This window comes from Poecilia mexicana, unplaced genomic scaffold (genome assembly GCF_051168715.1).
Source record: "Poecilia mexicana isolate PSO_F unplaced genomic scaffold, ASM5116871v1 scaffold_7, whole genome shotgun sequence".
Classification (NCBI taxonomy): domain Eukaryota; kingdom Metazoa; phylum Chordata; class Actinopteri; order Cyprinodontiformes; family Poeciliidae; genus Poecilia; species Poecilia mexicana.
The window spans coordinates 10,390,759-10,404,489 of NW_028263376.1; positions in this window are offsets into that span (position 1 = coordinate 10,390,759).

Consider the following 13,731-nt stretch of genomic DNA (forward strand, 5'->3'; position numbering starts at 1 on the left):
TAATTTAATTTAGCTTAGAGCAGTCAATATGTAGCATTGTGTCTGTAAACTGAAAACAGAGTTGAGAAGGAAACTTACATGACGGGAAGTTTCTTCGTCTCCTTCTGCGATGGGTTACAGGACATCTTGGCTACAGCTGTGAAAATCCCTCCATTCATCTGGATAAAGGGAGATCAATAACCATGGTAAGGTAACGCACCGAACGCGTTTCAACAAATCCAATTCTGCTCCTGGGATCGTCTGGGATCGGGGTAAACAGCTGACACAAAATCGATGGGGATAAAATAGTTGCCCATTGGCAACCAATTCGACTTCAGACAAATTTATCCACACCTCAGAAAACAATCGTTCAGTAAAATGATTCATACCATGATGAGACGTTACACTGAAGTGGAAGATTCATTTGAGGATCGGTAAAAGCGGGTTGTTGTTTTCAAATTGAAAGGCGTTGACACAATGAGGAAAGCAATTAAAACTGTGCTCCAGTAAAGTTCAAGTAGGCTCTCATCCTGAAAACAAGTGTAGTGTTGCCACTTGTGGCGGATGACAGAAACCTGCTTAGAAGTTAAGCTAAAGACTAAAAGCCAGGAAGCACGTTTTCACGCAATGCTCCATGAAGTAGACCATTTTTTTCTTAGGTGGTATTATTTTCACATCATCAGAGACGAAGCCAAAAATAAATAAAAATCATCCTTTGCTTCACTACTTTGATAATATTTCATTTATGTTTGGGTGCTTTCAGAGATAAGTGCAGCATATGTGGTGTGCAGGGAGACGGTTACCAGTAAGACGATTGCAACAGGGCCAGCGAAGCTCCAGATGAGTTTGTCATATATGGAGATCCAACAGAAATCTGGGTTGCCGTAACCTTCAGGATCCAAACCGACAGCCAGGCCTGCAGGACAGAGAGACAGAGACAAAGACAGAGAGGCGGAGAGACGAGACGTCAAGGTTGTGTCTGTGGTCAATCGCTAAGATCTAAATGAAGCGCTGTCTGTGACATGCAGTTCATTTTTTACACTTTGCTTCACATGCTCAAATTATTAATGCATCTATTCAGGGGGCTTGGAAACAAATGCCACATTTTTTTTTTTTAGATTTTTATTTCTAAAAAAGAAAAAGAACAAAAGGAAAACATGTATATTCTTTTCTTTTGAACTCACAACTATGTACAAACTTGTGTTGGTCTGCCACAGAAAATCCCAAAGAATGCATTGAGGATTAAGGTTGTAATATGGGGAACAATGGGAACAATATAAAAGATAATTAATGGATGTGGTATCTCATTATTTTGTGAAAAAACGATCACTACTTTAAGGGCTGTCAGCTCAAATGAAATATTATTGTATCTTTAATTATAATGTAATGTAATAAAGAAAAGTCCAACACCTTTTAAAAACGGTAAAAGTGAGGCGTTGCAATTAAAAAGTAAAATATTTTATTTTTATCTGTAACACAACTTGCAGGTACTCATTTGACATTATCCTCGTGTTCTAGACGCGGCTGCCAGGACGTCGACGATGTTTTCAGTCCAGCTGTATCCTTAGCGATCACTGTCAAGGCTCTGACATTCACGGATGTGTATATTCAAAATTGAATTGCAAAACCATAAGAGATGGGAAAAGCCTAAACGAAGGCAGACAGATTAGCGCACCTTCCTTGCCTGAGGCGAACGACGCGCACGTGAGTAGGTGTGTGCAAGGTAGCGGGAGACGGATCCGCTCTCGAGGCGAAGGGAGACGGCGGCTTGCAGGTCTGACGGTGACAGAAGCCGCAGCAGATAGAGGTGAGCTGACAGCACATTACGGCTCTGGATGGAAACCGCACATGTACGCGTGTGAAGGGAGGGGAGAGAAAGTAAAGCCGGCAGATATTACATGTCTCACAGCGGTAATTGCTTGCTTGTGAATTTCTGCTTCGCTATCGCAATATTAAAATGCCACCAAAACGGTTTTAATGGAAGTGTCAATAGGAAGGCCTTATCTCCACAGCCAAGCTGGCGCTGAAACGAACGTGACGGATATGACGGTGCAGATCCTGTGCGAGGCGAGACCCGCCTTGCGTTTCCACGGAGACGCGTTTCCGCATTATACCTGTGATGATGGCAGGCACGCCCCAGCCGATGGCGTAGTAGAACCTCATGGCTCCGTAGTTGATGTTGCGCTGTTCGGTCTGCATGCGGTAGATATGGAGACCCTCGACGAACATCCAAGCGAACGTCGACATGAAGAAGTAATGCAGCAGGATGGCGACGACCGTGCACAAGAACTGGAGGGAAAACAGAGAGAGAGAAATGAAAAACCTGGGGTGGAGGGAATGGAAAATCGAATACAGCGGTAAGAACATGGATATGTAAAAAGAAGTACAGAAATACTAGACATGGGAGCACAAATAAAAGCAGTGCTAAAAGAAGGGAAAAGAGAAAAACTGAGTGCCTAGCTAATGCAAAGCAGGTTCTCAAGTCAACAAGACATCTTCATTAAAGCGCCGCGGCGCAGGTGTTAGCTGTGAAAGAGCAGCCGTTCATGATTCAATTACTAATGAACAGAGTTTAGGGCACGGTGTCGCAGAATATTTCCAGGAAAAAAATCACAAAAACGACTGAAAGTCAATATTGTGGAATCGCTGTGATCGAGAAATTCGAGCCAGTGGAGCCTTTTAACTGTGATTATGACAAAAAACAAGAAAGTTACAGAGAGTGATGATTGCAAAAGCTGTGGGGTTTTTTTTACAGCAAAATGGTAGAAATGCTTTTGCTAATTGCAGTCAGCTGAAGTCCTAACAGCATAGCTTACAGCGCATATTACTGGAGCAGATAAAAGCTTCTCAAACACATCTTCCTCAAAGTGAAGATGTGTTTGTTGTGGAAGTCATGTTGACTTCATGTAAATAATGTAGAAAACAAGCATTTAAGATCTGTCAGAAATTACTCTCAGACTGCAGGAGTGATGCTGGAACTGGTTGATTTAAGTCTTTACTATCTTGTTCGTCTGTGCAGCTCATGTTAAAACATGAGCTGCACAGAATTACAGCACCCACAAAGTCCTCTGAGAGAACTGTGGGGCTAAAACCAGAAAGACCATCAAAACAACTCGATAGTTCTCAAGTTTGGGAATTTTGCATAGATTGATTATCAGGAAAAAATAATAAAATAAAATAAAGAGCAGTCAAACAAACCGGTGATGATGAATCCTGCTCTGGATTAGGATGTACTTTGACTAACTCCTTCTGCCAAAAATCCTAAAGGCTGACTAAGTATTCTGCTAAATTAATAGGTCTCCTGTGAGCCATTTTAACTTTTACATGTTTTTTTTTTTTTTTTTAAATCAATAAGTGTTTCCTGAGAAAAGGCTTTGAGAGGCTAAAGATATCAAAGGTTTAGGGTTAGGGTAGTTTTGAAATTTTGATTAAACTTAAATTTGAAGGATTGGTTTGGGGGACAAAAAATGTATCTGTTTATTTTCTGTGTGAAACTTTTTGCTTAAATTCTATGGTAAACTGGATTATATTTACTCAAGGTTTTCACAAAGACACATAACAGAAAGATTATAAACATTTACAAGCTTCACAACCGCTAATCAACCTGACTGGTGCTTCTTCAGGATAGTTTTCTACCTTAAAATACTCTACCTTTGTCTCAAAGGAAAGAAACCTGGAATGAGACTTTAGGATGTCTGAGATGTTCTAGTTACGCTGGAATGAGCATGTATGGCTCTAAACCTTTGAGCTCTCTGTGTGTGTCTAGGGTAAAGAAAGCAGAATGCTAAATCTCATATTTTGAGGCCAGAGAAGCTTAGCACAAATTGACAGCAACAGCCAAGGACAACACACACAAAAAAAAAGGATGAAAAAAAAAAAAAAGACAGCCGCCTTGGCAGCTATACAGCCAGACGATGAATTTCACACTCCCACACACAAACAGGAGCGTGCTAACACAGAAAGAGGCACAAACTAGTAAAAAAAAAAGAAAAATGAATACACAGCACAGCTGCGAGCACTAACATGCTTTCCGGAGCGCGATGTTCATGAGTTAGAGAACATATTGTTCAGCTAGAAGTTACCAATCGCTCTGCAAAGAGCCTTACAGTCCACAGAGTGGTGGGATGCAGCTTAATTAATTGGATTTCACGCAGAGTGAGCACATATTTGCACTTCCCTCTTTGCAGGATTCACTGCTCTGCAAACACACTCCAACACGAGAACATGTGTTATGTAACCAAGCAGACATCCTTAGGTTAGAAAAGGCGGGGGGGCGGGGGGGGACAACAAAGTGGAGGTAACTATAGGAAGACAGTGATCGCACACTGATGAGTGGAGCCATGTTTTCCTGATTTCAGACAGGTTTGGTTAAAAAACCTTCTCAAAAAGTCAAGACTGAAACAGCTCAACAACATAAATTTCAATAAAATTATTGAATAAAAAGACATAAGCTTCTGAAAGAATGAAAATAGATGTAAATAAGTGTTAATGTGTCTTGGAAATGACATATTGCACATGGACTGAATGAAAAAGCATGCCTATATTGCACACATTACAAACAAAATAACACGACAGGTAAGAACAGACCAACATTTAGGGGAAAAAAAACACACCACACATCTCTACCTGTTGTTCAGTCTGATTGACCCCCAGTAAATACACCAGCTCAGACAGAAACATGGCTGCCGCTGTGTTCGAGTGGATGCTTCTAGTGTTGGACTTCAGGCCCCGCAGGCAAGACAGCACCAGGACGGTGAGGAGGAGGGCCAGCATGGAGACGCACAAGGAGGAGTAAGTCACCATGGCCAGCGTCTCCAGATCCCCCTCCAACTGCTGCTCACACACAGAGGAGAAGAGAGGAAGGAAGGGAAAGGAAAGAAACTTTGTCAGACCTCTGTTGATCAGCCTTGTGTGTTAATTAGGCATGACGATATGACTAGATTCTGCACATAAACATAAAGGGAAAAAACTAGCCAAACTAGCTTCCATAACCATTTAAGATGTTCAGATGAAAAGAGAAATGCTGCGACAGACAGTTTTACACATAAGGGTTAGCGGTGGTAGATTGATTGAGCACCACATCATGATGGAACCTGTCACGGTATAAATCTGCATTAGATATAAATGCTTGATGTGTGTCTGACCTCTCTATGGGAGCTGTCCATCAGCACGCCGAAGGTGCCCAGTCTCTGGCACTGACAGCGGACGTGAGAGGTGTTCCTGTACACCACTGTACAGTCTCTCACCGTCCAGCAGCCTCCGCTCTCATGTCTGCAAACAGAAGGGTTTCCATTGCAGGACTCCATGGGAATCGACTCGTCAAAATACGAGTGAAGTATTTCCAGAAGTCCGTTAGTAAATTTTGGACAGTTTTTCCACTTTTGCAGTGGTATAACTACGCTGGTGTGTTGCTACAAAATGTCTCAAACCCACTCAACAGCATCCATCAGCTCCGCTTCTTACCCTTATACTCAGAATGAACTCTAGTGGACTCTTTATAGCGCTCAGCTACCATTATTTTAGTCATATTTAAGTATTGATGTCTTCTCTGCTATGACAGCTCAGCAGAAATTAAGGAGTTCAGGTTTCTTACACAGCCTGGAAAATTGTATAAATATATTTTCTGACTTATGGGAAACACTTTTTCAAATCAATGTGTAAAATTAGGGAGATCAAATCATTAATGCACCCTAAGAAAAGCACCGTCCAAAACTATGTTTCTAATACAGAATTGTATTATGAAAAACTAAGAAAATCAGCCCTACGAGCACACACACGGTGCTGACGTTGCTGCATTGCTGTGTCCATGCATTCATGTGTGGATTTGCACTCACGGGCTGCTGTGGTTCCACTGCACACACAGAGGCTTGCTGCGATTGGCCGTCTCCAGCAGCTTAAACTCCAGCAGTATTGGCTGGTCCAGGTGACCGCCCACGAACGTCTGGTTGTTGTAGACGGAGATGGTCACCACCGGGGAGTTCATAACCGGGTGTCTGGGAAGCCTTGGTGGGGAGGAGAGAGAGACAGTGCAGCGTTGCCAACCAGTCGCTTGATCGGACTAATAGAGTTTTATATTCGGCGGTGAAGAAGAAAGGCAGCGGGATTTGCATTTTAGATTAGATATGAATGGCTTTTCATTGATGCCGACTGCAAACTGGACAGCTCGTTACTGTGTAATTAAGCCCAGAGGAGAGGTGAGAAAAGGCAGGCGGGAGGGAAGGCGCCGTTAGAGAGAAAATAAGAACAGATGTCAAATAAAGCAACGTTGTAATTAGTGCTAAAGCAGTTTCTCCACTAACCTAGAAGCTAGACGACTTCTATGTTCAATATTTAATGTTCACGCCATCCAGGAGGAAAGGAACCAAAAACCAAAACAATGTGCTTTAATTTTGTGAGCTTATGTTTTTGTTAGAAGATTAACAAACAGTAGAAAGAGTTCACATTTGGCCCTGCTCTTTAGAAAGGCTGTAAAAGAGATTGTAGCACACAGCACTTAAAACAATTTCGATATTTTGGGATACAATTAATGATAGACGGTTTAGTATTGAATAAAGATAATGATTCACTAGTTGCTTCAGTAACTGAATGGCCTCACTCAGCAAAGTATCAAAACATTTTAGGAGCAGCTCCTTCCCACCTCACTCCTCTCCGGTCTGCGTGGTACTTCGGAGGCAGCGCGGCCCCAAGGCTTCGATAGATCAACAAGATGACGATGGTGATGGGAGGGTCAGTCAACGAAACGCTGCGTCTAGCTGCTGCATAATCCTTAGTCTGATTGGCTGAGATGCTGGCAGGGGCCGAGGCGACACTCTGAGGGGCCGAGGCTGGAAAGGAGAAGCCAGAGTCAGAATATTTTTGTGGTTCTTGACCTCGGACGTTTCAGTGATTCAGTGATTAGCGTGTCTTCGCCTACGTTCTTTCTCTGAGCGCTCCTTCTCCTTCCAGCTGTGCTGCTGCTGTCGCTGAGGCACCAGGGCAGCAGGGGGCAGTATCACGTGAGTGTAAGGGTCCCACAAAGCTTGACCACGGAACAAGGTGTTCTGATAACGTGGGAAGCGCCGTCGCACGTGGGTGTGGTTCTCCACGCGGTCCAGGTTCATGACTGAGGGGCAAACAGATCACATTCTTTATGTGAAAAATTTCAAAAACTACGAATGGCATCAAGTAGATTTTGATCAATGACAGCGTCATGGTCTTCCAGAACTTCAGGGTTTGTTTTCCACTCAAACACATCGGTTGATTTTCATATTGTACTCTCCTGTGAAAACACCACTGTTACAGAGTGAAAGCTTCTTCATTCAGGACGGAGGCCTGGATGTCTTTACCTGAACATTTCTGTTCAGTTTTTTACTAAGGAGAAAAACGCCGACAGCTGTCCGTAACCCAGCAACCAAAAATCAACAAAAGCAAGACAGTGACAAAAAAAACAAAAACAGAACAAGATCCTGTTAAGAAATCTTCAAAATAAAAGACTTCCTCTAATCAAATAAATCATGTCTCGCACTAAAATATATTTCACTTCACCCTTGTAATTATATACAATTATATTCAATTCAATTAATAATCATCATCATGTAAATTATGCTTAACATATCATTGTAAATCAGTCACTTATCATGCAAATATACTGAACAACATACAAGTGTAAAAAAGTCACAACAACCACAACACGTACAACAGCAAAATCTATTAAAGGTAAATTTGGCTGAAAGTGTGAACTTGAGATTATTTAACTGACATTGTAAAATTTTAATGTTGAAAACTAGAACCTGTTTGAAATGCTTAGCACTCTCTCTTCACAACACTGTCTAAAAACTCCTGGGCAGGGAAGTTGTTTTATTTATTTATTTATTTTTCGGCCATTTTTGCCTTGGTAATCCGTTTTGTCATTTTGTTTTTGCTGCACTGCTGTCTATTCTTTTTCATGCTTTTCTGATAGTTTTTTCTCCAGGAGGGCTGAAACAATTAATAGGATTAATTGTGATGAATTGACTATTAAACTAGTTAGCCATCTGATTAAGTAATTGATTAACTCCCAAATGGAGTAAACAGACATAAAAAAAAGGCCATTTGATGACTAATGACACAGTCCGAGCATGTTAAGCCAAAAATGTCCAAAACATGTTGTGATGGTCACACCTGCAAGCCACACATTGGTAACCACACTCAACACCTTTTCACTTTCAGCTTTCAAATACCTTTCACATCCACTGCGGCACAAATAGATTTTTGTTTCTATATTCGTTTGTTTGACAGTGTTAAAATACATTAGTTCTAATGTTTGTTTTCTTATTTTAAAAGATGATTTTTATCTGTTTATTTGCATCTGTTAATGTACTAACTTTGCATAAACAAGTTTCAAGTGATGAAATAAAAAGCAGCAAAATATGCCATTTTTGTATCCAATAAATCGATTAATCGTCAGGGTAATCAATTACTAAAAAATATCAATAGTAGCAGCCCTATTCTCCAGATTGATTATATTAAAATTTATACAAAAATTCTTCTTTCCCATCAGGTTCCTCCGATGGCCGCCTGCAACATTCTGCATTTAAGTCCTTCTTTCCCACTCACCTTATGCTACCAAGGACATATAAGATGTCAGAATTATACTGTTATCGACTCTCTGTCAGAAAGAAGACGGCCCCTGCTGCCCTCAACGGATCCGACCACAGGAGCATTTCAATCTAACTAAAAATTGAACTTGATTTCAAGGACAGATTGAAATTATGAAGCCTCTACATTCACCAGCTGGCAAACAGAAATGGAACAACCTTAGAAATTAACCAAATCATTCTTTGTAGAGGATATGTAAAACATGTCTGGAGCTGCTGATGTGCTAAGAATGTTTTTTTTTTTTTTTTTTTTTTGCCTGATTTTAAAAATAACATGAAGAAATTTGATTTTTTTTAAATCAGACATGCATCAATGCACACACACTTAAAATCAACTTCTAACTTTTGTGTCCCACTAGCCTGGAAAAAACCAGCTCCTTGATTTACGCTTTGCTTCATACTTGGGGTCTAAACCCGATCGGCTATTGAGAAAATGATTGTCTAATTGAGGTGTGAACTTCAAGCTCCAAAGAATTAGATTATGATACCCAGTTGCTGGCGTTTGGCCATGACATATAAAATGTACCAGCTTGATCATGAAGGAAACTACGCAATGAAGCTTACTGGAAAATGCAAACCATCCCAAAATAGAAATGTCAAGCCAAATGGCATCTTTACCAGCAATAAAATATCTTAAACATTCTTCTTGGTCTGACTTTAATTTCTCAATGCTTGGAGAAGTGGCCAACACAGACTGAAAGACTTTGTTCACTGTGGAGTCAGTGAACGAAGCTACAAGCAGGTTATAACCCTAAAGGAGCCCAGAAAATCGATATCATCGTTCATAACTTCTCCTTCTGTTCGCCGATTGGCCCGGAGAAACCGAGGTCAATGGGAGAAATCTCAGACAGAGTACTGAAGGGAGATGAGAATCAAGCTGAATTGCATGGAAAGGCATTTTCCCAGCTAGTCTTCCACATCGGGTTGATGGGGTAACAGGTCCAGAAAGGAACCACAGACATCTCTCCCAGGCCAGACTAGACACATCAGTTCATTTTAAATCCTGCATCGTATTCAAAAACAATCTAATTATTATTAATAATAATGTCATCAAAAGCTGCTAATGCTGCTCATCAGATGGAGACATAAAAGAGAAGCTACTATCATTTTAAAAACAGACACAGAAAAAGCTGGAAGACATTACATTCTGTCTATCGTTTACGTTTTCGCACCGTACAGAACAAATGTGTTTGAGTGTGTCGTTTACAACCCATCAAATATCATCATTCTTTATTCTATTTTTATGCTAACGTGTAAAACTATTAGGGCCGTTGTAAACTAATATTTTAGTAATCAAGTAATCTATCGATTATTCTTATGATTAATCGGGTAATAGGATAAACAAAAAAAAATTAAATATTGGTAAATCTAACAGAAGTATTACTATTACATATCAATATCAGTCCAATTTTTCACATTTGAGCTTCTCTAACTATTACTTTTCAGTAGTTTAGAAAATTAACCTGTAACAACCATAGCTCACTTTCTAAATTAACCTGAAGAAAAGTTATACAAAAATCTGGAATTATATTCAATGTAATAATAAAGAGGCAGACTCACACATAACCTATTTGTGAGTAGGCCATTATAAAAAATGTCTGTACTCCAGCTTTCTGTTGTATTCGTCTTCAGTCAGTTTAATCTGACTAATGTTAAAACTAATATTAGCTCCTATTAGTGTGTATCTGCAGCATGTTTGCATTCCTGTCTTGTGTTCCTCAGCGTGTGTGAGTGTGTACGTCTGGCATCTGTTATTCTGAATGGTGCGTTGGCCAGAGCGTTCGCGCCTCAGGGTTTTTGTGCATGTGCTCATAGAATTAGCTGCTATGTATGAGTGGGAGTGTGAAATTCAGTCGTTTTGTGCTCCTGCCAAGTGCTCCGGCTGTGCCATCATCATTTGCATTAGCGCTCTTCATCTCCCGCTTCACAATGAGTCATTCTGGTTGATTTCACAGCAGAGATGTTGAGAATTATAAGAAAACCAAATCGAATTTTCTACAAAGATTAGCACTTTACAAGCGACTCGTTCGTTTTTATTGGTTTTGACGATGCCGTGCGTCCGCCTGCGAGTGTGATCATCCTCTTCTCACCTATGTTGGGGGAGACCAAGGCCACAGGGTTGAGGTAGGTAAGCTTCATGTTCTGGGCGAGGTTCTTGGAGTACTGCTCCAGCAGCTCCGTCAGCTCAGCCGGACCACCGCCGAGAAGGTGATTCTGATTTTGAGCGAGAGCCCGCCAAAGCCCGGAGGTAGCGGGACCCAACAGCACGCTGCAGCCTCGCAGGACGTTCTGAAAGCAGCAGGAACATGAACAGTCAGAAAATGCAGATAGTCTCTTGCACCTGAGCTGTGAACCTCCGCAGCTCTTCCAAAGTTACAGTGGGTCTATTGGCTGATTCCCCAACTAACTGTCACCTTATCCAGCCTGTTGGTTTATGTGGACGGCCATCTCTCGGGTGGAGCTTACTTGTGTCAGTCGCTTTACATTTTCTGATCTCGTATTAAATAAATATTCACAACGTTCTCTCTGAGTTCCTTGGTCTTTATGGTGCCGTTTGTTCACTAAAACCCTCTGAGTCCTTCACAGAACAGCTGGATTCACATTAAGACCAAATTAATGGTCTCTCTTTATTACCCGTGGCTTCATGAGTCGAAGCGTAACACGCCCTTATTAAACACTTTAAAGTGTCAAACTCTTTCACTTCAAATGTAAATGTTGGATGTATGAGCAGAGAAATGAAAAGGAACCGTTTCTGTTCTTAAGCAGCAATGTAAACCCTTTCAGCTGTGTTTCGCCATGAATGACAAAAATCTAAGCTTAACGTCAAACCAGACAAAATCTTCATTGCAATTAGAGCCGGTCTCACCAGCGTCCGAGACGCCTGTCATTTCCTTTCGTGGTGACCCTGGATGGAAGCCAGTTAGAGGCATCGCAGACAAAGGCCACAGCCTTGCACACTCCTCTGAACAAAGAGTAATATTTGAGGCGGTGAATCTTTGCAGTCAGGCTGCACTGAAGCTAATAAACTACTGCAGTGTCATGCAAGGCTCAAGGGAGGAGAAAAAAAAATACATACGGCAACCTCCAGACAAACAAGGGAAATTACAGACAGTGCAGTATTAGAAGAAGGTGGTGAAATGCTCAGGGAATTAGGAAGGGTGTAGAAGAATGAAAAAATGAAAGAGATGGAGGAGGAATAGGAGGATGGAAGGCAGACAGTTGGGATGAAATGGAAAAATTCAAACCAGCAAAGGAAATCTTTTGGGGCAGAGATAAAATACAGGACTACTGAAGGTTTCATACTTTTTGGTATATTTGATGTTGCTGAAATGCAGTTTTGTAGGCAAGCCATGAGTCTTTTATTGTCTTTACTGTTCTAGCTCCCCGGGTTCTGCTCATGTTTTGAAATATGGTTTTCAGAACATGATGAACTTGTTTATTTATATCCCTACATCAGCCATCATCATTACATAGTCTGCTGGTTATGATATATTTAGCACTAAAAGCAAATATGTAAATAAATGATAAAAATAACATAAATCCAAATCACAATCTTGATATGTCAGGTCAGACTTGCTTGAGTTTGTAGCCAAAGGAAATGCAAGTGAACACAATCTGATATGTTTTTCTTAGTTTTGGATGCTGTTTTGGCAGCAAATGTTAAAATATGCATAATGAATAAAGAACAACACAATGAATTAATTACTCTGTAGTGAATAAAGGAGAGAGGATGTTAAGTGTCTGATTGAATATAACAGGAAGTGCTTCTATTTTGACAAGCAGGAAGTGTCTGGATAATTAGCTCTGCCACCTTAGATTTTATTTAGCTCATAATAAAATACTTAGACTGATGAAATGTCTAAAAACACTGAAACATGTTTCTGTCTACAAAACAAAATAAAATAAAAAATAATTTCCATGGTTATTTTGGCATTTGGTCAACCTTAGAATTAGACAACAAGCATTACAATAGCATTAAGTGAAGCCAGTAACCCACTCAAAAAGTGTGGAGGGACTGAAGATGTACACCCAAACAGATTGACACTAATAGGGTGTTGTTTCCCATCCTGCTTCTTTAGTTACATCAAGTCTAACAGGAGGGAGAGGCTGGGAGACGAGGTAAAAGGTAAATCATTTTGCAGAGAAAATAAATGACAGACTGAAAATGAGGCGACGTGAACGTAATTGACAAATTGCATGTGCCAGTCAAACAACAGGCTTTAATATTCACGCTGGTTTGAGCAAAACAGTTTTAATCACGATTTCTGGTTCTACACAATTTATACTAAAACGACAATTAATACCCCAAATATACAACGTTATCATAGAGTAGCCATAATTACGCAATAAACACACAGCTCTATAACCTGACATGAGGGTTCTTTTGGAATAATGTGTATTGTAATAATTACACAGTTTCAAATGCATAACATTCAAATTTTTCCAGCAAACTTACAGTAAGGACTCCAAACAGTGCCATCATTCACAGGTCCATTTTTTAGCACAGCTTGATCATGGAATGTTTTACATCTTCTTTATTCCTGATTGAAAACTCTACTGTCAATCGTGCCTTTAATCATTTTTCCTGCAGCTACAAATCTCTGCTGCATCCCCTGTGTTACTATAGAAACTGTCCTCTGCATCACCTGCTCATGTGGCCTAATAGCTGCTATCTAAAGTGGGGTGTCACCTGTTATCAGATGTATATTCTTGGCCTTTATTGGGTAAAAAAAAAACAACAAAAAATACACTTGGCTGCCTGTGATTATGCTTCAGAGATAAACGCTTATTAACTTTAAAGAGACAACATAAAGACAACAGGAATGCTTCACACAGGTAGGGCTTCAGATTACAGAGCCAGCGATTTCAGGTTTTTGTTCAAGAATGAGCAAAAACTATATATAAAAACTACTATTGCACTACTGTGGCAATGCACAATGGGTTTATTGCACTATAAAACAGCTGAAGGTGTAATGGTGATTTATTGGCAGATTAAATGTCAGATAGGAGGTTCTTTTTTGGTTCCTTTTGATTTCCCTCTGTATAGGATATAATTTATGCTGCTGCTGGGTTGGCATAGAAACTGCCTTTGTCAGACAATCACGTATTTGGCAACAGGGAGAATTTGAGCTACATT